This window comes from Heterocephalus glaber, unplaced genomic scaffold (assembly GCF_053883595.1).
Source record: "Heterocephalus glaber isolate CG9 unplaced genomic scaffold, H.glaber_assembly_v1.0 deba00001610, whole genome shotgun sequence".
In the NCBI taxonomy this organism is placed as follows: Eukaryota; Metazoa; Chordata; class Mammalia; order Rodentia; family Bathyergidae; genus Heterocephalus; species Heterocephalus glaber.
The window spans coordinates 935,194-961,140 of NW_028258381.1; the positions used below are offsets into that span (position 1 = coordinate 935,194).

Consider the following 25,947-nt stretch of genomic DNA (forward strand, 5'->3'; position numbering starts at 1 on the left):
GGTCTTTATTTACCTTCTCTTCAGAAGTCTCACAAAGAAGGGTCCTGCTGCAGTGTTGAATGAATGAATCCATTCTCTCATCTACTTCTCTACCCACCATTTATGGACCAACACTATGTATCCAAGCAGGGTTCAGGGAACACCAAAATATAAAGTGTGCCCCCACTGCTGAAGAGCAGCCAGTGCCCAGAGACAATGCCACAGAAAGAATATGCACAGTCAGTGATGTGTATGTGCCAATGTACTCACCCACAGAGACACACACAGTGTGGAAGGAGCTCAGGTGTGAGGTCATTCCCAGCCTGGGGAAGGTGGGTCGGGATCTCAGAGGATAGGTACCTACTATGTTTGGGTGGGTTCAAGTGTCTCCCAAGGGTCCCTTGTGATAGAAGGCTTGGTCTGCAACGTGATGCTGTTGGGAGGGAGGCCCTCAGATCATTACAGTGTGCCCTTTGTGGCACTGTTTGATGGCTCTTTTTAGACAGCTATTGAAAAAACATGAGTCGGGCCCCCTCCAATTCTCTCTGCTCCTGACTTGAGATGTAATCACGTGTTTGCTCTTATCATTGCTATCTGCACCACAGGGTGATGCAGCTAGGGGCAGCCCTTGCCAAGTCTGTGAGCTAAATAAACTTCTTTACTTCATAAGTAGCCTGGCTCGGGTATTTTGTTATAGTGTCAAAAACTGACTAATACAGTATCTGAGATGGATCTGCAGCAAGAACTGGTGAAGGCAGGGGGTGGGTGAAGTACTTCCCAGGCTGAGGAATGATATTTGTGAAGGCACAGATACAGGGAAGAGCAAAGTGCATTTGGAGGAGCAGTCTTGTTTGGTGAGGCAAAATCTGAGAATGAGTGAATGGAGGCAACCAGAGAGCACCTACATGTGAAAGCAGAGCAGGGCATCAAGCCTTCTATCCAAGCCAGAGTTAAACAGACGATTTGTATTTTTAAAGGATCACTTACCAGCAGAGAGGATGGTGTGAGGAGAGGGTGAGAGAGTAAAAGACATTAAAATTCAAGATAAATATTTGCATTTCTTAACACAACACTTTACAAAAAGTTCAGGTTTAAAAATATTCTCTTCCATATTCAGAATTAACACAACAAATAATAAATTCCATATTAACACAACAAAGTATATATATATCAAAAAAATACATTTCAAGTAGTAAGTTTTCCTTGCACAACTTATGAAACACTGGTTTCCTAGTCAGTGGTACCTTGGTTCACAAACTTAATTCTTTCCACAATTCTGGTCCCAAACCAAATTGGGTGAGAACTGAATCAAATTCAATGGTTAGGTTCAATGTTGACCTTATGAGGAAATTTGATGTTTGCAACCAGAATCGTGGAAAGAATTAAGTTCATGAACCCAGGCACCACTAACTTCAGGACAATCTCTTAGGAAAAGGAAAGCATTCTATGCTTCTCAAATGTGTGGGACCTGGTAGCTGTCTTTGAAGAAAACATCTCATAAAGGAAAGAAAATTTCTAACTTCAGGAGGTTTTGCAAGGTGTATGAGATTATTTAGTTCCCTCCCCATTTTAGTCCTGCCATCTTTTCTTCCCTGCTTGCTCCTTTCCTTTTTGTTCCTCCTCTTCTTCTAACTCCCCTCCTCCTCTCCCACCCCGTGCTTCTCTTCCAAGTTTAGCTAGAATTTTTGTACAGTATAATGTACATATCTTAAGTTTATAGTTCAGTGAACTCTGATAAAATGTTCATAGCTGTGTGACTGAAAACCCCATCAAGATGGAGAACATTTTCATTAGTAAGATCCATCAGCGTCCTCTTTTAGTCAATCCTATCCCAGGCAAATAAGGTTGTGATTTCTACCATGGATTCATTTCCTCTGGTTCAGAACTTCACACAAATCTAATTATACAGTCTGTGCACTTTGTGTCTACTTATTTTACCCAACATAATGTTTTTGACATTTACTCCTCTTATTGCACATTCAGCAGTTTATTATTGCTGAGTAGTACAGTGATTTCTATTACCTTATTCATTACAGTAGCTTTTATTACTGAGTAATATCTCATGGTATGAATATCCACTATTTGGTAAGTTATTTATTTATTTATTTATTTATTTATTTATTTATTTGGCAGGTTTTTAACAGCTCTTGCTTTTACTGAATAAAGCAAGTGCCTACCCATGACAAAGAGAAAAAAGGGCATGAGTGAGTTCAGGTAAAGTTGTTAACTGTTCTCTACGCTGTCAGGCATTGACATCACCCTGAGGATCCTCTAATAGTAACAGGTAAATGCGTACCAAGAGGAGAAAGGCCACTCTTTGTATTGTCTTAGTGCTACAAGTTTGGATTATAGGAACAGATGAAAAATGGTTCTTAAAAGGATGCTGGTGGCTCTGTGGTGCAATGGATAGCACACTGGTCTTCTACTGATGAAAAAGAAGGATATCAACTTACTGTGAATTCATGCAATCAGGATGAATGGACAGAATAATTTAATTACTAAAATTATCTAACAAAATTTAAAACTTGCCCACAGAAGCTCACATATGGTTTGAGATTCTACATTTTTCCCTGTAACTGTCAATATTTGTACCCAAGAAGCACTTTAGTAAGTACACAAAAGGAGTCCGGCAGAGATAGGAAGTGATTCAGAAGTACTAAGGAATTTGCAAGCTTTCCATGGGAGAATCGCACCCTAGTAATTATCTATTGTGTTCAATCAAGAGACAATACCTAGAAACTTCAAGGAAAGCAATAAGCTTCAGCTACAAGGATTTACTGAGCAGAGCCAAGAGGCAAATTCAGGGAAAGAAGGAAGTTAATCTTGAAAGTCTAATGTTCTAAGAGCTCTATTTCCTTATTCTGTAAAACTGTTTTAAGAAGCATCCATCACCAAAGATCCCAAATGACATCCCAAATGTTTATTCTATCTTCTCCTGTGCAGCTGCTATGAAAACTAGACAGGAATGTGTTCTAGAGACTTGAAGCACATTATTTGTGTCACTTCCTCTGATACTGCAGGTTGCCTGTCCTTTGAAATGAACTAGTCATGTTGACTCCAACATTCCCATTACTGCTGAAAGTGATGGTAGGGTCACACTGCCATGCTAAGGACACACTGGAAACCCAAAGCTCTCTGCTCTGAGTAGATCTTGATTTGACTCCAAGAATCATGTGGATAATGTCCTAAAAATAAAAGCAGTAGGCTTCTTTTCCATTTTTGAGACTAGATATACTACTAGCCCCCTATTTTTCTGAAACAATTTAATATTTATTGAACATCAACTGTGGGCCAGATATTGTACTTTTATGGTTCATTCTCACAAGTCTCTGTGGTAGGCAATATTCCAATTTCAAAGATAAGGAAAATGAAACAGCCTCAGTGCCTACAATCATTCATTAGTATTTTGTGTGTTGCTGTTCCCTAGCTGGACTGAGGAAGAGGTTGGAAGATGTGAAAGATGATGTATGAACAAATAGAAAGCAAACTGACTTTCTTTTTTGATCTTCCTCCTTACATATTTTAACATTACATTCTATAATTAGGTCAAAGCGAGAGATGTCACTGGTGAGAGCCACAGCTACAGCTGAACAATTATTTTTTAGAGGACTGTTAATTAGACTAACTTGGGATACAGGCTTTGGAATATATGTTCATCCTGATAGCAGTTACAGTATAAGACATGTCATAAATAAAAGCCATTTCAAACATTATCCATAGGAAACAGTTGCAGCTGGTAAAGGAATTTCTGACATTAAGGAAATGTAGAACTTCATGGAATTAGAGGAAGGCAGGAGTAATATATCACATAGTAACTTTATCTTAGCAAGACCTAGACTATGTTTTCAGGAGATACAATCATTTCACACTAGTGCATATTTGGCTTACTTTTCTGGGTTTTCAAGAGACAAGCATGGTATATTAAGAACAAAATTCAAATACATGATCTAGAATGTAAAGAACTCATGCTTTCAAAGTTTAGGGGCTGTGACTTGGTGCCTGGCTTGGATCTGATCTGGTGTATTGATATATACTGTCTAATATGGTAAATGAGCAATAACCACATGTGGCTCGTCCAAACTGAGATGTGATGCAAAGGAAAACATATAACCAGATTCTAAAGACAGCATGAAAAACAGGATATCTATTAATAAATTTTAAAATATGATTATGTGTTGAAATTATGTTTTGGATATGTTACCTTAACTAAAATGTTATTAAGACTGCTTTCCTTTGTTCTTTTTGCTTTTTTAATGTGGCTACTAGGAATTTTAAAACTATCCACATTGCTTGCATGTACAGTCTGCATTATATCTATGAGACAGATACTCAGAAACTGAAAAGATTAGCCCAAGTTCAAGATCTGGTACATTTAATCAAACGTGGTGAACATTCTGCCCTGACTCACTGGGTCTCTGCCACTCCCATGGTTGGCCCCAGATAATTTTGACATTTCTAGCACTATCATTTTGAGTTTATGGCAAATTCCTAAAGGCCAGTAACTCATGGGTGAAGGTGAATTTAAAAATACTCCCCCTGAAAACCCTAGTATATTTGCAGTCCCAAATGTTACCTGGTGACCTCCCCAAATGTGAAGTACCTTTGGATAAGCCTTTCTGGAGCAACAGCTAAAATTTAATAGCAATAATAATCAGGTATATGATACATAGTCTGGGTTATCCTAAAAAAAAAAAGGATGCCACTGCTTTCTCTATGTACCCAAATAAGTGGGTTTTATATGACAAGATTATACTTTCAACATGGAAAAACTCAAGAGTTCTTTAATAGCCAGGTGTGGTGGCATGTACATGTAATCCTAGCATTCTGGGAAGTAGACAGGAAGGCTGAAAGTTTGAGGCTAGCCTGGGCAACTTAAGTGAATTAGCAAGATACCGCCTCAAAATAAAAAATAAAGAACTGGGGATGTGGCTCAGTTTGAAGGGTCTGGGTTCCATCCTCAGTACCACACACACACACACACACACACACACACACACGGGGGGGGGGATGGGGGGTGGGAGGGAGAGAACGATCTTTAATAACCCAACAAAAGTATATTAAAAAGTTAACTCAAACCATTCTAATATCCTCCCTTGGAGAAGGAAACAATTCAAGTTCTACTTTACTGCTTTTCATTTTCAGACATCTAATTATCTGCTGGAAGTTATTCTGTATCTTTGGGCAAAGTATCCATTTTTTATATCACTACATGACTTTGCTGTTTTTTTCTTTAAAGATAAAAAATTTAAATTGAGATAACTCAATTATAACTAATAGGATAAAGTTTCAGCACAATACTAGATAAATAGCATCATGCCTCCATAAATATTTTAAATAAATGTATGTTCAAAATCTATGTATGGAAACAAATGTGGAATTAAGAAACTGTAGTGATAAACGACCCACAAGATGAAAATCTTGGTTACTATGAAGATTTCCAGAAAGACTATGTGATTTTCCCTGGAAGGAACCTCAAAAATTTACATCTCCATTTCTACTATATCTAGCTTGAATTAGTATCTTTAACTTCTGGCCATAGGGCTACTAATACAATGTGTTCATGGCAAAATAGTCCTTTCCTTTATCTACTTGGTCAGATTTCTTCCATTGTGACTTTCTGCAGCATGACTAGAATACCCTGAATAGTGGTAAACCTTGTATGGACTAGAGGTAACCAAATAAATATTTAGTGAGCAGAGATATTTTGTGGATGCAAGTCCTTCCCTTCTCTTCCTCTTCTTCCTTTTGGAAATTTTCATTTAATGACTGAAATAAATGGCATGTGTTTCAGCCCATTCTATACTTTTGGGAAACTTATTTCAGAAAGTGAGAAAGAATTTTCAAAATTGCAGAACAATGAATGGATAAACCAGTCATCTTCACTTTGCAGATTGGCAAGGCAAGTGCAGGTCAATTTATGAATGAGAATGAGTCTTAGTGGGTCTATTGTACAAGTAAGGGTTTTATTTGGAAATGGGAAAACTGACCCTGGACTTCTTTTGCTTTGTTATTATCTACAGAACCATATTTGAAAAAAACACTAAGAGGAGTAAATTTAAAAAGTTTCTACTGGCTTTCCCCCAGCATTTTATAGTTTTATTCTTTTACTCTTGTCCAACCTCTTTCCCAACTATCCTATTATGGGGGGGGGGGGCAGCATGTCTGGGAAATATGACACATATTCACCTGTTTTCTCTGTCAATTCTTTTCAGCGTCTTTGTGTGGCAACAGGAAGGATGTGGTTCCCTTTCAGATTCAAATGAGGCAAATGTGCCTTGGGCCCCAACTTGGGTAGACAACATCATGCTTTTGTTACACTGCAGCTTGAGAACACAGAACCAAGGTCGGTGACCATTTTACTCTGGGGCCTAATCTTTATTTTAAACATCAGATCCCTGGCCCACATCTCACTAAAGCAACAACAACCAAGCAACTGTGGATATAGTATAACAGAGTGCCCTACTCTATTATGAGAATGTTGATTTTCAGTGTTGAAACAATCAATGGTTTCAATGTATTCACCAAACTGTGAGGGACAAACTTTCAGAAATGGCATTGTCTCCTTTCAAATTATTATTGAAGCTTAACAAATGTGTTAGGAAAAGTCTACCATATCTTTTGCTCCAAAAGCAAAACTAAGCATGCAAAACTAAGGGTGATAGATACATTTATACTATAGCAAACAAACATAAGACTGTTGGTCTAACTTATAAAACCACATGTTCATTACTAATACTTCCACAAAAAGATCAAAGTAAAACCATGGAAGAGTTTGCAGTGGTGTTATACAAATATCTTAACACAGATTTTGGGAACTGATTCTATTATTACCTCAATTAGTCTGACTTTGTGATGTTAACAAGTATTTGTCCTCTTGAGTCAGTTCCATCCATCCATCCAGTCTACAAAGTGACAGGTCATTGATGAATCAAAAAGATGAGCAAGCTATCATTCCAGCACCAGAGCTGCTTTTGATAAAATATACGAATAGTTCTACATATGTGTCACTTGGAAGTTGCACAGTGTTAACAGTAGCTTAGTGAAGAAAGAAATCTCTTCCAATGAAGAAATCAGCCAAGGATTCACTGAGGAGAAACATTTTAGTTTCTTCTTCATTGAGGAGAAACATTTTAAGATCCTCACTTGAGTGAGGATCATGATTTCTAAATCTAGAGATGGGTTGGGACATTTCTGGTCACAGAACAGTCAGAGCAAAGATGTGTGCCAGGGAAGCTTGGGAGACATTTAGGGAAGAGTGACACATCCATTAGGTGGTGTAGGGTCTGAACAATGAGGGAAGTGCTGCTCTAAGCAGGTAGGCAGTCAAGAGAAGAATTAATTTGGAGTTTGGACAGGAGATCACAAGGGGTTCTGAGCAAGAGTGACGTGGTCTGGTAGATCCATGCAAGGTGGCCTGGCCAAGAAAGGACCTGGAAGAAGGACATGCAGCCAGGAGGCAGTTGTAACAGTCCAAGTCAGTATTAATCTAAATTTAGGGAGATGATTGTTGGGGAATAGGACAATGGGCAAGGATGTTGACTGATGGGATAGGACCAGGGGACTCAGTTTAGCACTAATATTCTAGCTGGTTCACTCTTGTATTTGACAGTTTAGCATTAACTAAAAAAAAAAAAAATGTTAACTTGAATACCCACAAAATGGGCAAAAAATAGCTTTGGGTGAAATTCAGTTCCATTTCTATATCTGAAATTTCAGCAATAATTGATCTCACAGGAAAAATTGGTCTTATGGAAAAAGTGTCAAGATGTGACATGTGAAAAAATAAGCCAGATTTGGTAATTCTGTGAAAGTGTTTCAGCATTTGGTCTGATCCTTCACACAGATGCTTTCATGGGAGGGATATTTATCCCATTTTCAATTTTGACAGGGATCAAAGAAATGTATTTTTCTTTTTTTTACAGAATTCAGCTATGCATTATCCAAAAAGTTCTCTTTCCTTTGGACATAAAATAGGAACTTATGGGCTGGATACCAGGACAGAAACGAATGACAGTATTTAAGAAGCTAATGAGTAAGTCCCCATCCCCCTGGAAAGTAGAGTCTCAGGACATAAAATGGAGCTCTGGGCCCTTCAACAACCTGGCCAATATCTTAAGTGAAGATATGGAAAGCTAACTTGGTTAAATGTTCAGATGGGAAAAACTTCTGGGGAGATTTTTATAGCATTAGAGAATCCTGTAAGAGACAATCTCAAGACCCAAAATTATCTTGGTAGGCTGGAGTAATAAGCTACACAACTGAGATGATAAAATTAGTAAAAGGAAAATGTAAAGGTCGGAACAAAAAAAGTTGCATAACATACAGGATGGGGAACAAGTGGTTTAGTAGCAGCATGTGTGAAAAAGATTTGGGGGTTGTTGGCTGAAAGTAATTTCAATTTGAATCATCTGTTTAACATGGGTGCTTAACAGTGTACTCTAATGTATTTACTGAAATAAAGCATTTGTTCTGGCCTCACTTAAATTGGGGCTTCAGAAACATTGAGAAATGGGGGCGCTTTTGATATAAATATGTTGGGTAAAGTTACTTAAACATATCTAAATAGGCTTAGTCAAAGGGAGGTTTTGCTAGTCATCATGGAGGCCCTCCACTTATCAGACTGAGCTAGTGATGTTAACAGGAAGAAATAGCTATTGAGTGACTTGCCAAACCAGAGACAGCAAATAACCATTCTTTGTAGGAATGAACCCTGATTCTTCACATTGCAGTGATAACAAAATTTTAGACACTGAGATGGAGACTAGTCAAAAAGATAATATTGTCCCTTTATTCCTCATCACACACAATGCTAAGCAAAATGAAGATATTACTTGCATTGTCTATCTCAAGGCAAGACTCTTCAATCACCTAACAGTTCCAGGCCCCAAGCTGTGGTTTGCTTCCTTTCTTTTTTTTTTTGGTACCAGGGATCGAACTTGGGTCCTTGTGCTTGCAAGGCAGGCGGCAGAACCACTGAGCTAAATCCCTGGGCCCTGGGGTTTGCTTTCTTGATGGTCAGGGAGGATCAGGATAGTGAGAGGTAATGTGCCCATGATCTAAGGCTGACTTCCTTGCAAGCACAGTAGGGTACCACTGTCACGGAGAGGAAATCTTCTGACACCTCTTACTACCTTCCCTCAGTGTATAAACTGTGTTATCTGTTACTTCCAAATGTAACCCTTACCTCATATGGCAATGGTGGTCAAGTTTCTCCTTAATCTCTATAAGAAACATAGAAAGCAAGCCAGTGCGATTTCTAACCTAATTAAAAAAACAGCAAAACAAGAAATTTGTTGCTATGTGCTGTTCTCCTTCCTTGTACAGTATGTTATTTATCTTCAGGAAAAAGATCACTTAGATCTTAGTGTACATACTTAAAAACAACAGGCAAGTGTCATAGTCTCTTCATTTGCTTTACGAGAAAAAAGTCATATGATGCAATCAGTTGGTTTTAGCCTCAGGGCAGGGTATTTTCTGAGAGGCTTCCTTAATAATAATCCAATAAAACATTTTTACATACACATACACCTCTCCCATATGTATATGTGTACATGTATAATTTGAGACTCTCAAGCCTTGACTATGTAGAACTTAGAAGTTTTTAGAAAAGAGTAATTATGATGTTGAAAGGACCTAGAATTATGTTGAGAAAAATAACTGAAAATTGTTTTGCTTACAGAAGAAGATATTTAACCTGTCTTTAAAAAACAGAAACTGATGGGTTTCTAAAGAAGAATATTTTCTTATGAATTCTAATAATGAGAACATCCCAAAAGTGGTAGAGAATATCTTGACAATAAAGATGTACTGACAGAGTGGATAAATAGAAAGTGGTTGGATCACAAGAGCTTAAGACTCCTTCAAGTATAAATGCTATGAGTTCATGATAACATTTTTTTTTTTCCTAAAGGCCCATAGTGTTGAAGTTGACAAAGTGATTTGAGAATGAATGTCTTTAAAACCAGAGCTTCTAGAAACTGGATTCCTGGTTGTTTAGAAGCCAAATGAAGGAATCCATGTTCTGAGGAAAGAGGATAACGGTGTTGAAAGAGCTCCAATAGTCTACCTGCATAGTATAAAGCAAATCATCAGAATTATAAGGACAAGTTGACCGAGACTACAAGAGATTTTAACAACCCCTCCCTTAGAGACTGATGGATTAATAAGGACAGAAAACATATGAACAACACAATTAAGAGGTTCGATCTAATGCGTACATTTAGAACTCCATCCCCTCAGGCCTCACCGCAAATATGCACTTTAAAATGCATGGAATATTTTCTTAGAAATAGACTACATACTAGGCCAGGAACCAAGTCTCAAGAAATTTTGTGGAACTAGTATCATCATATAAACAATATTCTTGGGTTACAATAGTTTTTTTTGTTAGAAATCTGTAATAAAATGATTAGAAAACTCTCATTCATTTGGAAATTTAAGATGACACAGCCAATAACTTGTGAATCAAAGAAGAAACAATTATGGTGATTATACTTTTATAATTGAACGATAACAAAAATGATTCCACTAAAGGTGGACTTAGAAGAAAACATTTTAATTTTATTCTAGAAGGGAAAAAAAGGCTAAATATTACTGAATAATTATTCAACTCAAAATAGAAATAGCCAGGTACAGTGGTCCATTCGTAGAATCCTAGCTACCTGGAAAACTGAGGCAGAAGGCTCAAAAATTCAAGACCAGCCTGGGCAACTTAGACTATCTCATAAATGAATGAATGAATGAAAGATGGCTGAAAGCATAGCTCAGTAGTAGAGTATTTGTCTATCACACACAAGGCCCAAATTCAGTCTCCAGCCTCCCACCCCAAACCAAATAAGCAGAAAGTAAACAAGAGTAAAGTCAAAGTAGAAGGAAGAGAAAATAAGCATGAGTAAATTCAAATGCAGTGCAAGAGAGAAGTGATAAAAGGCAGAAATTAACAAAATCAGAAAACAGAGATATACTAGATTAACAAAGGAAAACCTATTTGAAAAGATTAATAAAATATCATAAATTACCAAAACTGATCAAGAAAAGCAGAGAATGTACAAAATAATATTAAGAATGAAAGAATATAATTAGTATAGATTCAGCAGAGACTAACAGTATACTATGAAAAATCGCCATTATGTGTGAAAGTATCCACAAAATGAAGAATTTTATTTAAAAAATTCTAATATTACTAAAACATTCTAATATTACTAAAACCTGAATAGTCTTATAGCCAATTTAAATAAACTGATTCAGTAAAAATCTACTGGTCCCTTTGCTGAAGAAAACCAAGTTAATAAACATCAGGTTCAGATAATTTTCAAGAACAGAGCCAGAAAAAAAAAAAAGGTGATTTTTTTTTTTTTTTTTACAAATATAAAAATCTTAACTAAAATGTTAGTAAAAGGTATCCAACAGTGTATAAAATACATTATGATTAATCTGGGCTTATACTAATAATGTAAAAGTTTTTGTTGTTGTTTTTGTGGTATTGAATCCAGAGCCTCTTGGATGCCAAGGGAACACTCTACCACTGAGCTATATCCCCAGCCTGCAAAAATAGTTTAACTTTAGAAAATTTAAAAATAATTCCCCCATTATCAAATTAAATGAGAAAAACCATATGGCTTATCAACAGACATAGAGAAACATTCAATAAAATTTAACACTTTGTGATTTTCAAAAAATATAAAATCTTAGTGAACTAGGATAAAAAGGGAACTTCTTTAACCTCAGATTGTGATTTTCAAAAATAGAAACTCTTGGTAAACAAGGACCAAAAAGGAACTCACATAATCTAAGGGAAAGTACTTATGAAAAGTCAACACTAAGCATCATACTCATTGGTGAACTGTCAGCAGGCTTCCCTTTACAGTCAGTAATAGGCTACAGATGTACGCCAACCTTACTTCTTTTTAACACTGTATTACACATCCTAGCCATGGTGGTAGAACAAGAAATATAAAAGATTGAAAAGAAAGGTCTAAAACTTATAATTATTTATAGATGATATGACTGATTACACAAAAACCCTAAGAGAAATACATATACAATTTTGGAACTGATAAGAGGCTTCAGTAAATTGTTGGGTATTAACTTCAATATCAAAAATTTTGTTCCTCTGCACCAGCAACACTTAGACAAAGTAATTTTAAAATTAGAACACTGTGCTTATTTTTCTTGACCTTCATCTCCTGCTCTTCAACAGGCACCTCACCCAGATAAGCACAGGATGATAAAAAATAATTAAGAAAAACAAGTAACCTGATTATACTGTGAAATTCTGAGAGGCAGGGACCATAATTTCATGGAAGCCTTACATAGTTCCCCTCCGTTCTGTGGTTCCTATGGAAAAATTCCACCTTGAAAAAATGAGGCATTGTAGATGGGATTACCTTGAACTGTGGTGAACTACACTATTACTGGAAACACAGTCAGGAGGTTCCAAATCAAACTGTGCCTCAGATAAAAAATAAAGTAGATATCTTCTTTTCTACACAGCTTATAATAAAGTTAGCAGGAACCAGCCATCCAAAGCGGCACCCACCTCAGGAAGGAGACAGGTGTCACAAAGGGGGACAGACACTGGGCAAAGCCCTTCAACACTAGGTATCTTCATCTACAGGGAGGTCATATTGAGACATATTGAGAGTTACTTGAAAAGAATCTGTTGGAATTTCACTACAATCAGGCACAGGATGACATTTAAATATTAAGAATTATTATACCTCTATACTTTTATTATAGGCTTAAGTATACCTATCAGTATAGGCTGGGTCTGCTGATGTTTCTAATAGTTTTAGAGATGCATGTGATAGCACATACAAATTCCTTCCATCAATGGATTGATTTGTTGTTGTTATTATTATTATTATTATTATTTTTGGTACTAGAGATCGAACTCGGGACCTTGCGCTTGCAAGGGAGGCAGTGGAACCACTGAGTTAAATCCCTGGCCCAATTTGTTGTTATTTTTGATAAAGTGACAATACAAATGAGATAAAACTCTGAACTTTCTATATTCACTTAGACCCAACTTAGGAACTCGTGAAATGAAAACAAAGTTATCTGAAAAAATTATATTATGATATTGCCTCTTTCTTGAGATAACGGAGATTAAATCCAGGGCCTACCACATGCATGCAAAGTGCTCTAGAGGTGTTATATCCCCACTCCTTTTAAAATTTCATATTGAGAGAGGGTCTCACTAAGCTGCCCAGGGTGGCCTTAAACTTGTGATCCTCCTGCCTCAGCCTCCTAAGGTAACTGGGATTACATGTGACACCATACTCAGCAGTGTTGCTTTTTACAACATATTAAAAACTAAATAACTTCCACACCCAAAATAATCAAAAGCAAGGTACTAATTTCCTACTTATTGGCTTCCTAATTGATCAATTGGTCCATTCTTAAAATGAAATAATATATAGCAGTAAAATCATACTGTGAAATAAATTTATTGACATAAAATATTCACAGTACATTGCGAAATTTTAAAAAGCAGAGAGGTCTCTGAAACATTTATAAACGGTTTCATTGGGTACAAAATAAGCAACAGAACAGTGTCTCACTGGAAGTTACACTGGAGGGTAGTCTTTTCTTACTTTGGTTCTCCTGTGCACATTTGCCCTGGCCTCTACCAGAGCCTCCAGGGGGAATCAAAAGGCCCAGTGCCATCCGGAGAAGGTACCTCCTTCCCTCTCTTACTTCTGCACCATTAGTAGGGGAGTGAGTTGAGACCAGCCCAGGATCTAGGGCAACAGGCCATAAATGAGAATTCTAGGCATACACAAAAGTTCCATTTACCTCCCACGTCATGCTGCTTCCCTGTTCAACAACTTGCCCTGGCTCTGAAGTATGCTTCCAAGTATGCTTCCAAGCCTTCTACTCCACTGGCTCCACCTCTTGTCCACCAACCTCCACTGGCCCAGTACCCCTGCAACTGGGATAGTACGTGTCTCCATACAATTGTCCAAGCAGTTCCCAGGCTACATCTACCTCCCAGGCCCTGCTGAGCCTCACTCTTCCAGCAAGGCCCCCTCTTAGCTCCTCAGATTCACACTGGGTTCCCCCCTCTCAATTTCTGGGAGAATCCCAGCACTCAATCCGTTGTAGCTAGGTGGCTGACACGATCTCAACGTTTTCTGTGTTCAGAGGTGGTTCTCCTCTTATCTTCTCCCAGCTCCTAGAATGGGACTGTAATGCAGTAGGTTCTCAAGGCCAGGAGAAGATGTTTTAATAAAGTGAGGCGATTTTGCCAGCTCTTTTTAAAAATAATTTTATAAACAATCTTTCCCTTCTGATCTGTCTGCCTTTCTGCTTTTCTTAAGAGCAGAGAATGGCATTTTTTTTGTTGTTCTCCTCTCTTTCTCTCTGACTCCCTTTGATATCTTCAGCCCTCATGTAGCTATATGAACAGATGGCAAATCCTAAGTACAGACAGCGTACGGTTGTTTCGTCCCATTCCCAGATACTCAAGGGTGCCACAACCTGCAGCCCCATTCCCCTTGAGGACTATGGACCTTTTCATGTCCCTCTAGCTCTTGCTTTTCAGAATGTTGGTGAACTATGTTATACATTTATTCACCCACTCCTTCACTTCAACACTTAGCTACTTAGTGCCCATTTAGTGCCTTCAAGTGACAGGCACTATCACTGAAACTCACAGTTGTGTGTCTTGTTTCCCCAAGTATACTGGAAGCTCCCCGAGGCAAAAGCTGTCTGCTACAATTATTTAATTGTCACCAAAGCATCTAGCAGTGCACTCAAAATGCATTTGGGAAATATTTGAACTGACTGACTAAAATGAAAAGAAAAGGAATAAAGCAGAAGGCTGCAGTTTTTATTTAACTACCCTCCCCTGTGTGATTTTCCTTGTAAAAGACAAGGAAACACTAGCTCTAGCAGAGTAAGTAGAGCTTTTGAAGACTCTGCCTCAGACCAAATAAGACAGTGACACATATGAAACAGTCTTTTAAGTTGCAGAATATATTTTACAAATATAAAGTGTCATCATCATGGTGTATATCATTCATACCTTACTATGAAAAGCTGAATCATAAGTAAGCAACCAAATCACTTCATTTGCAAGCTCCTGCAACTAGCAGCAAAATACAGCCAGAAAAAGCTGACAGCCTGGCAAAACCCAAATGGAAAATAAAAATAAGCAAGAACAGCCATACACCCAAAAAGAGAACAAAGCTGCACTGCTTGGAAGAAGAAATCCTCTAATAGCCTCCACACTCCTCTGCTCCCTTCCATCTGCTTGCATTAAGGAAACTCAAATACTGGGGTCGCAGCAGCTGTGGAGAAGGGATATATGTCCTAAGTGTCTGGATGGCTGCAGCAGGCAGAGACCAAAAGAAAGATGAAAGTGCCATAAACATGGCCCATGTACAGATCAACAACAATTTACTGTGTGTCAAGCAAAACTGAGCAAACAGGCTCTCCTGGTAGTGAGGCCACATGAAATAACGACAAGATGGCAGTGTCCTGTGTGGGCAGGAATGCTGCAGTCCTAGGAGCCTCCTCAGCAGCAAGGTGTGCACAGAACTCAGGCTGCAATTAGGTTTCTGGTGGAGAAGTGACTGGAAAGGCAGGCACCTACGCTCATTGCTGTGGTATAATTGTGGCAAAACTTTCAAGGGGCAATCTTAAAGTTTAGAAATGCCAACCCTCTGACTCCATTTCATTTTGATCCCAGTCTTCTGTCTGACCCCTGCCTTCACCCTTACTGATGTCCACTGCCCATGCTCAGGACATCTCTGTGCCTCCATAATCTGAGGGGTATGCTAATGAGTAACTAGGTAGTATAACTCTTTTGAAAGCCCAATAATACAGCACTTTGAAGAATAAATAGTCTATTTCAGGTGATGAAACGGGAAGAAAGATACAAAGAGAAAAGATGTTCGCTCCATCAGCTATGACACAGACAGAGAAGGCAGAGCATTCCTATCACATCTATAAGTCATATACAATGATGGAAAGCGGGAACCAGCACTCAGTGGCACTTGCTCTGAACCAGAGAGTAGGCTAGGTGGATGTTCATACATTTCCCAAGTTTAAAATTTACTGTTATCCTACAAGCTAGGCTCAAAAAAGTTAAGCAAATTTCCCAAAATATTGAAGCCCTTAATGATGAAGATGGTATTCATGCCAAGGTCTGACTACAAAGCCTGCTCTTCATTCTAACCTATACTACCTAGAGATTTGTGAATACAGTAAAGTGGTATAGTAGTTAGAAGACAAAACAGGTTATTCTTTATACTTTGTTCATAGTGAAACAACAGGATAATGGTACAAATATCAGACAGACCCAAGATTTAATTGGAATTTTGGAAGGTGAAGCTGGAAATCAATGGGAAGGGTTGTTATTGAAAACATCTTGGTTTTATGGTGTGACCATTGTTTTGCAATTTGTAGGGACCCTGGAGGACTCTGGAGAGTCACCTCCAAGTGGCTTCTTCCTCCACGGAAGGATGAAGCTAGAAAGGCAGACGGCCTTCTCTGGGCCAGAAGTCCTTGGCTTCAAGAATTCAATAGTGGGCTGGTTAGTTACAACAGTTGCCAAGCTTGGGAAGAAGAGTGGCCTTTGGAACACAGAGCTCTCTGCAGAGTTGGGAGAGGGGCACATGTGCTGCCTATCTAGGGTCTTCTTGTACCTTCAGCAAGAAAACAACTTCATGAATCCCCTGAATGAGTATCTCTGCCTTGAACCATCACTTCCCATATAGAGCTGAGACTGCTCAGCAGTTACTGGTCAAGCCAGCTCACCATCACCAGCTACATGACATCACAGAGTATGTGGCTGGCTGGTAGATAATTTTTTAGGTTGTGTAAAAAGAATGGCTATGCCATTCTACAGGAAGGAATAGCTTTAACACATATGTTCTATGTATGCAAAATGTTCCTTTGGGTAAATGATGAAAAAGAAATTACCACGCAATTCTATGTGGTGGCCTGAACTGGAAAAAAGAATCATTTCTCAGTCTGTCTACTTTGGCTTTCCATGAGCACTGACAGGAAGGAAACCTGCTGAGCAGTCAGCCTTGGGCCTCCCTAGGAAAGGCTCTGCTTCTCCATCCAGCTGTTCTCTAAGACCTCTCCAGTTGATGTTGATTACTGACCGCCAAATAATCTCTACGCCCGGCTTGCAATTTGCAAGGTCAAAATTCAACCAAGCCTCAAATCTGTCTCTTTGGAGTAGTTATCAACAGGACAGATATCTGAAGTGGCTTGTGTGTCTCATCCATTGCTTGATGGCTAAGACAGATTTTGCGATAGGCGTACCACCGCTCCCAGCCCAGAGGAGACTTCCAGTTCAGCGAGCCACAGCTCCCAGCTAGGAGGAGGCTTCTGGGTAGGCATGCCTCAGCTCCCAGCATAGAAGAGGCTTTCAGGAAGGCGTGCCATGGCTCCCAGACTGGAGGAGGCTTCCTGGTAGGCATGCCACAGCTCCCAGCACAGAGGAGGCGTCTGGATCGGCGTGCCACAGCTCCCAGCTCAGAGGAGGCTTCCAGGTAGGCATGCCACGGCTCCAAGCCTGGAGGAGGCTTCCGGGTAGGCATGCCACATCTCCCAGCACAGAAGAGGTAAGCCACACACACCCACACACACACCCATCGAAATGAGAAGACAGGTAAACAAGCCTCAGAACCAGACTTCCAGATCACCTACAGGAAACCCAAAAAGAAACGAGATGGAACATTCTGATCCTCAACTACCTGGACTCCATGAGCTAGTAATGAAAGAGAATCAGGAAAAAATGAAATCAGAAATAATTTCTCACATAACAGCAAAGATTGTGCCCATAGTGCAAGACATGATTAATAAGTCTAGAGAGGATACAGGTAAAAAAATAGAGGAGCTGAGGAACATGATGGAATGCCAAACAGGAAACACATGGAATCCATAAAACAGATGCAAACAGATTTCCAGAAGATTAAGAACTCCACTGAAAGTCTATGCAGCAGAATGAGCCAATGTGAAGACAGAATTTCAGATATAGAACATAAGATTGCAATTAGTGACCAGGAAAAGAAAAATTGCTTTAAAATTTTAAAGGACCATGAGAAATCAATCCAGCAGCTGCTAGATGATGCAAAGAAAAATAAAATAAGACTGACTGGTGTCAATGAAGAAACAGGAGAGTGCAGATGACATTAAAAAACTGTTCACAGAAGTGATGGCAGAAAACTTCCCAAGCAGGGGAAAAGAATTTGACATACAGATAAGCAAGGCATATAGGACTCCAAATAGCCTTGATCAAAAAAAATCTACACATAGGCATATAATTGTTAGGATTCCAGAAACCCAAGAGAAGAACAATTCTACAAGCAGTTAGAGAAAAGAAACAAATCACATACAAAGGAAAGCCCATCAGAATCACAGCAGGCTTCTCATGGCAAACACTCAAAGCAAGAAGAGCTTGGACTGATGTGTTTCAAGCCCTAAAGGAAAACAACCTCCAACCCAGATTGATGTACCCTGCAAAACTATCTTTCAAAATTGATGGTGAAATAAGATACTTTCATGACAAAGAGCACCTTAGGAACTTTGTGAATACCAAACCAGCACTCCAAAATATTTTAGACAATATCCTAGGAAAAGACAACAAGGATCACAACCCCAGGAAGCCCAGCAGAATGAATCCACCAGGCACGACAAGAAATTAAAAGCAAAGGGGGGAGGATCAAACAAAAAGAAAAAGTCATGACAATGATAACTCAATACCTATCAGTTATAACCATCAATGTTAATGGTCTCAACTCACCAATTAAAAGAAATACACTGGCAGAATGAAGAAGGAAGAGCCAACAATACGCTGCATACAAGAAACACAATTCATTCAAAAAGAAACTCACAGACTGAAAATTAAAGGGTGGAAAACAATACTCCATGTGATGGGAACCCGAAAATAAGCAGGAGTAGCTATCCTCTTTGCAGACCAAGTGGATTTCAAACCAACAGTGATTAAGGGAGACAAAGAAGGACACTATATCCTTGTAAAGGGAACAATCCAAGAGGAAGAGATGGCAATCATAAATATTTATGGACCAAACACTAGTGCACCGAACTATATAAAACAAATACTAATGGACATGAAAAACCATATAAGCACCTATACAATAGCAGTGGGGGACCTCAATACCCCATTGCCACAAATAGATAGATCAACTAGACAAAAAACAAGCAATGAAATATTAGAACTCAATCCAACTCTTGAACATATGAACTTAACAGATGTTTACAGAGAGTTTCACTCCACAAAATCGGAATACACATTCTTTTCAGCAGCACACAGGTCATTCTCCAAAATAGACCACATACTTGCTCATAGAACATATTTAGGTAAGTGCAAAGGAATGGAAGTTATTGCCTATATATTATCAGACCACAGTGCAATGAAATTGGAGATTAATAGCAAAAGAAACTGCAAAAACTTCATAAACACATGGAAATTGAACAACACACTTCTGAATAACCAATGGGTCACAGAGGGAATTAAAGAAGAAATCACACAGTTCCTTCAAATAAATGACAATGACAACACAACACATCAGAATCTATGAGACACAATGAAAGCGGTCTTATGAGGGAAATTCATAGCAGTGAATACTCATACAAGGAAAACAGAGTGAACCCAATTAAACAACCTGATGCTGAACCTCAAGCTTCTAGAAAGAGAAGGGCAGGACAAACCCAAAGCTCATACAAGGGAGGAAATTATAAAGATCAGGGCAGAAATCAATGCAATGGAGACTAAGAAAACAATACAAAAAAAATCAATGAAGCCAAGAGTTGGTTCTTTGAAAGAATAAACAAAATTGACAAACCCTTAGCCAACCTTATCAGAAAAAGGAAAGAAAAGGCCCAATTAGGAATGAAAAGGGTGAAATAACAATGGACCTAGCAGAAATCCAGAGGATCATCAATACCTACTTCCAGAACCTATACGCCAATAAGATAGAAAACACAGAAGAAATGGACAGATTCCTAGATATGTATGAATTAACAAAGTTGAGTGAAGACCGAAAAATTCTAAACAACCCAATATCAATCAATGAAAATGAAAATGTAATTAAAAATTTACCAACCAATAAAAGCCTGGGTCCTGATGGTTTCATTGCTGAATTCTACAAGACATTTAGAGAGGAACTACTGCCGCTACTGCTTAAACTCTTCCAAGAAATTCAAAAGGAAGCAATATTCCCAAAATCATTCCTGGGAGCAGGCCTCACCTTGATGCCAAAAGCAGAGAAAGACCAAACCAAAAAAGAGAACTATAGGCAAATCTCACTAATAAACATAGATGTAAAAATCCTTCATGAGATACTGGAAAATAGAATGCAGAAGATCATCAAGAAGGTCATACACCCTGACCAAGTGGGATTCATTCCAGGAATGCAGGGATGGTTCAACATATGCAAATCAATCAATCTAATACACTGTATCAAGAGAGCCAAGGACAAAAACCATATGATCATCTCAATAGATGCAGAAAAAGCATTTGACAAAATCCAATACACATTTATGATTAAAAACCCTACAAAAAACTGGAACAGATGGTCTCTACCTCAATCTGATAAAAGCCATCTATGGAAAACCAAAAGCCAATATCATACTAAATGGTCAAAAACTGAAATGCTTCACACTAAAGCCAGGAACAAGACAAGGATGTCTACTATCACCACTCCTGTTCAATATAGTTTTGGAAACATTAGCCACAGCAATTAGACAAGAGAAAGAAATAAAAGGAATAAAGACAGGAAATGAAGAAGTCAAATTGTCATTATTTGCAGATGACATGATACTCTATATAGAAGACCCCAAGAGCGCCACCAAAAGTCTTCTAGACTTAATAACCAAATTCAGTAGAGTAGCTGGATACAAGGTCAACACACAAAAATCAACAGCTTTCCTCTACACAAACAACAGACTCAGTGAGAGAGAAATAGGGCAAAGGATCCCTTTCACAATAGCATCCAAAAAACCGAAATACCTAGGAATCAACCTAACAAAAGAAATCAAAGACCTCTTCTCTGAAAACTACAGCACTTTGAAAAGAGAGATTAAAGATGCTATCAGAAAATGGAAAGACATCCCTTGCTCATGGTTAGGAAGGATCAACATAGTGAAAATGGCCATATTTCCAAAACTGCTATATAGATTCAATACAATCCCAACTGAAACCCAGGAGCATACTTCACGGGCCTTGAGAAAACAATCCAAAAATTCATTTGGAACAAGAAGAGACCCAGAATAGCAAAAGCAATATTAGGTAACAGAGACATGGCAAGGGGAATTACAACCCCCGACTTGAAACTATACTACAAAGCCACTGTGATAAAAACAGCATGGTATTGGCAAAGAAACAGACCTGAGGACCCATGGAATAGATTAGAAGATGCAGAAACAACGCCAGACACACTCAGCCACCTCATCTTTGACAAAGGATCCAAACACCCTCACTGGAGGAAAGATCGCCTCTTTAATAAATGGTGCTGGAAAAATTGGGTTTCAATTTGCCAAGGACTAAAACTAGATCTGTATCTCTCACCATGCACTAAACTAAAATCAGAATGGATTAAGATCTAAATATAAAAACAGAAACTCTGAACCAGTTGGAACAGAGGTTAGGTAGAACCCTTGAAGACATCGGTGGAGAAAAAGATTTTATGAACAAAACCTCAGTTGCCCGTGAACTAGCACAAACAATCAACAAGTAGGATCTCTTCTTATTAAAAAGCTTCTGCACAGCAAGAGAAACCACCAGCAGTGTAAAGAGACAACCCACAATGTGGCAAAAAATCCTCACCTGCTGTTCCTCAGACAAAGGCCTACTATCTCAAATCTATAAAGAACTTAAAAAGATCAGACCTCCCACATTCAAAGACCCAATCCAAAAATGGGCATCTGAAATGAACAGACATTTCTCAGACAAAGAAGTAGAAATAGCAAATAAATACATGAAAAAGTGTTCAACATCACTGGTCATTCGAGAGATGCAAATGAAAACAATGCTGAGATTCCACCTCACTGCAGAAAGAATGGCTGCTATCATGAAATCAACCAATAACAAATGCTGGTGGGGCTGTGGGCAAAGAGGAACACTTCTCCACTGCTGGTGGGAATGTCGACTGGTGCAACCACTGTGGAAAATCAGTGTGGAGATACCTCAAAGAACTAGGACTGGAAGTCCCATTTTGACCCATCTATTCCCCTGCTGGGGATCTTCCCCAAAGAATTAAAAGAATCATACCACAGTGATATATGTTCACCCATGTTCATAGCAGCACCGTTTGTAATAGCTAAAACTTGGAAACAGCCCAAATGCTCATCAACTGGAGACTGGATCAAGAAAGTGTGGTTTTTTAAAATAAAATAGAGTACTACTCAGCCATCAAAAAAGAGAAATTAGAAACATTTATTGCTAAATGGATGCACATTGAGGCGATGCTCTTAAGTGAAATAAATAGGACATACATGTGTAAATACCAAATAGTTTCTCTAGTGTGAGAAACTGAAAGTATAAATAAGGACTAAAAGGTATAATGTGAGATAGGAAGAAAAGGGGCAAAGGGGAAGGGGAAGTAGGAGGGGTAGGGGAAAGGAAAGTAGGGAATGGAATTAATATGAGAAAATGAAAAAAAGGAAACAAAGTCTTTGTGAATAGGGAGGGATGGAGGAGTTGAAGGGAGGGCACAGGAAGGGGGAAAAATAAGAACCAAGAGAGTATGTAAAGGTGCATATGTCCAATGATGAATGTCATTATATTGTACATCCAAAATGTACTAATAAAAGGATATATAAACAAAAAAGGACAAGATTTTACTTCTGTTAGGATTCCACCCCTTCCCAATATCTTACTGTGAGAAGTGTCACTCATAAAGTTTGAACAGTTTTACACTGAACATTCATAGTTACCAGGTACCTAGCTAATTAGCTTTGGGGGGGGGGGGTTACGGGGGATCGAACTCAGGACCTTGGGCTTGCCAGACAGGTGCCAGAACCACTGAGCTAAATCCCCGGCTAGCTAATTAGCTTTTAAAGTTATGACATGTCTGCCATATCACATAGATGTCCCTCTATACAATAAAGCTTTCAACTGCACATTCTTTTTCCATGGCCTTTATTCCTCTGAAGTAGAGCTGGGTGGGGAGAGGGGATAAGCATACTGTGGGAAACCTCTGGGTGTGAAGGCCTGCCTGCACATTCTAGCTAGGAAACCTTGGGCAGGTATGTGCTTTGGTTCAGTTTCCATGCCTTCATGGGTGACAGTAGCTGGGGGTGCTGTGAAGAGGTAATAAGATATAGAAAGTGACTGGCATGCAATCAATTCAATACATGGTAGGGACATGTAAACAGTTTTGTTCTCAGACTATTGTCTCTCTCTTATCTATAAAACAACACTGAATTAGTCAAAAAACAACAGCAATAATCCAGACATAGATAGGCAAGAATGGCAGAGAACTGATCGCTGTTAGAGCTAGGTGAAAGGTCCATGGGAGTCCCTTATGCTATACTGTTTACTTCTATATGATAAAATGTTTAAAAAAGCAAATTGATCATCAGATTTTAGTCATACAAAAAAGGGAAAAAATAAAAAAGGTAATTCTACATTTCCTATATATAACATACAATAAGAAACCTCTGGAGAATTATTAAGCTAAGGTGTGGTGATGCTGGGGTTAAGAATGCAGGGTTGGGGAGCCCTGCAAGCTCTCACCCTCATGGCTGTGGGGGATGGGAAGGAGGAAGGATGAGGTTTGGGTATTTTGTAAAAGCTCCCTAGGTGACTTGGTTCACTCCTGGGTGAGAATCTCTACACAGGCAAAGAAGTGAGAAACCACATTTTCCAGCATATTAATTGTGAGAATAAATACTTTGCATAAAGCAAATCTTGTGCCTCTAGCTAATTTGCAGGCAGATGAACACAGCACGAGAAGCCTCCGATTTAGCAGAATAACATTTGTAACTAAACAGCCTCCCTCTGTTAAGTCAAGGGTGGGTTAACTAAGGACTCAATTAGACTTCATGCTCCTACATCACTTATCAACTGTCTAAACTTGTTGAGCAAAAGGGTTTCTTCAGGGGCTTTCAGAATTAGGAACTTGGAGAAATTTGGAGGGGAAAAATCTGTGGATCATGGTAAACAGAGAAGTACAAGGAAAGGCTTCATTTCTTTCTTTTACAACAGAAGTATCACCCTCCTGATCTAGTTCCCTAATTCCTTCCCTTCCCTGATGAGGCTCATTCCTTCTTGTTTCCCTTCACTGGCAGCTACAGGGCAGGAGGGGGCCTGTCATGGAGTCATTGGGTGGGACAGTAGTCAGGGAACCATCACTGTGGGGGTGGAAACACTGTCTTTGTGGTGAAGGATCTTGTGGGGGCAGCCTGATTGGGCAGGCCAAGCCAGGCCACCATAGGGAAGCAAAGGCATCTGCAATTCTGAGGGCTTCCAGAATGGGGCCAGGGAGGAAGGAGAAAGCTCTTGACAGAGGGGACATAACCCTCCCTCCCATCTCCACATAAGAGGAACAGGCATAAATGAGCACACATACATACACCCTCTCCAAGGATCTGGTTAATTTTTATATCTATGTGTTATGGACTGAACTGTGTCCCTCTAAAATGTATGTGTTGAACCCCTAACCCCCAGTGTGACTGTATTTGGAGACAAGACCTTTGAGAAGGTAACTGAGTTAAAGAAGGTCATAAGGACAAGGCCCTGATCCAAAAGAACCAATCCCTTAAAAGAAGGGAAAGGAAAAATTACGAGAAAAGAAAAAAAATGGAAACGAAGTCTATGTAATTAGGGAAGGGTGGAGGGAGTGAAGGACGAACAAGTAATGGGGGAAGAAATAAGAACCAAGATTCATCATGTACAGGTACAAGTACCCAATGATAAATGTAAACGTATTGTATACCTAAAATGTACCAATAACAGAATTTCAGGAAAAAAAAAAAAGGAAAGACCACCTGGGGTGTGGATGAAGCATACACAAAGAATCACATGAGGACTTCTGAGAAGGCAGCCAGCTCCAAGCCAAGGAGACCAAACAGGCCTCCTCACCAGAAACCCACCCTGCTGGCAGGCATCCTGATTATTGAACTCTGGTTTCCATATTGTGATAAAACACATTTCTGTTGTTTGGGTCTCCCAGTCTCTGGTATTTTGTTATAGAAGACCTGGCTCACTAATATATGAGAAAATTAGTGTTAAACACAGAGGGTAAATTTCCAGCCTGCAGAACCAATCAGAAGAGGCATTTAAGATGAGTCCGGCTGCAGTCTGGATTTAGACTCTAAGAGACGAGTCAGGCATCCTGAGAGGGAATGAATCCTTGAAGCCTCTTCAGGGCACAGAGCTGGTTTGGTATGGGTACAGGATTGAATGCAAACTGAAAGTTGGATGTAGTGGGTAGGTGGGTTGCATATACAGATCATAAAAGGCCTTGAATGTGAGGTTCTGGTGCTTAGTTAAGCCTTTCTCAGGGGACAAGGGGAGCCTTGAAAAGGTTTGAAACAAGAGAACAAGATCAGTATATATGCTGAAAAGAGACTATTAATGCCAGTCATCATGTCAGCATATTTCTTATCTCTTTTAATCCTCAAAACCACCACCATTTTCAACATGAGAAAGCTTAAGTTCTCAGAGTGGAAATGACTTGCCCAAGACCCCACAGCTGGTCAGGAGTGCAGCCCAGTTTGAAGTTCATGCCTAGTACCAAAGCAAATGCCTCACATTTAAAGCCCCAAACCAGCTCCCACATCACATCTCTCTCCCTTCCAATCAGAATGGCTCTTTTACAAGGCCTGAAATTCACATTGCTTTTAGGGTTGGGAAGCAGGAAAATTAACTGCAAAAGTTTCCAATGATGGGGTACCTCTAGAAATATCATTCAGCCTTCCAAACAAAGCAATATGGAAACAGGTTCTTGCTGTCCTTTTCTATCAAACATCTAGGGGTCAAGT

The 25,947-nt window shown here is 39.1% G+C and overlaps 1 protein-coding gene across 6 annotated transcripts in view; it reads right to left on the reverse strand.

The window, feature by feature from the left end:
* Positions 1 to 25,947, reverse strand: part of Fyn (FYN proto-oncogene, Src family tyrosine kinase) — a 213,531-nt gene that overhangs the window by 82,832 nt on the left and 104,752 nt on the right. Inside the window, exon 1 of one of the 6 annotated variants that reach the window (XM_021252017.2) lies at positions 885 to 903. The exons of the other annotated variants lie outside the window; for them this stretch is intronic. The gene's annotated coding sequence lies outside the window, so the exon portion shown is untranslated. Of the gene's footprint in view, positions 1 to 884; positions 904 to 25,947 lie in introns of those variants that run through there. 6 annotated transcript variants of the gene reach the window in all.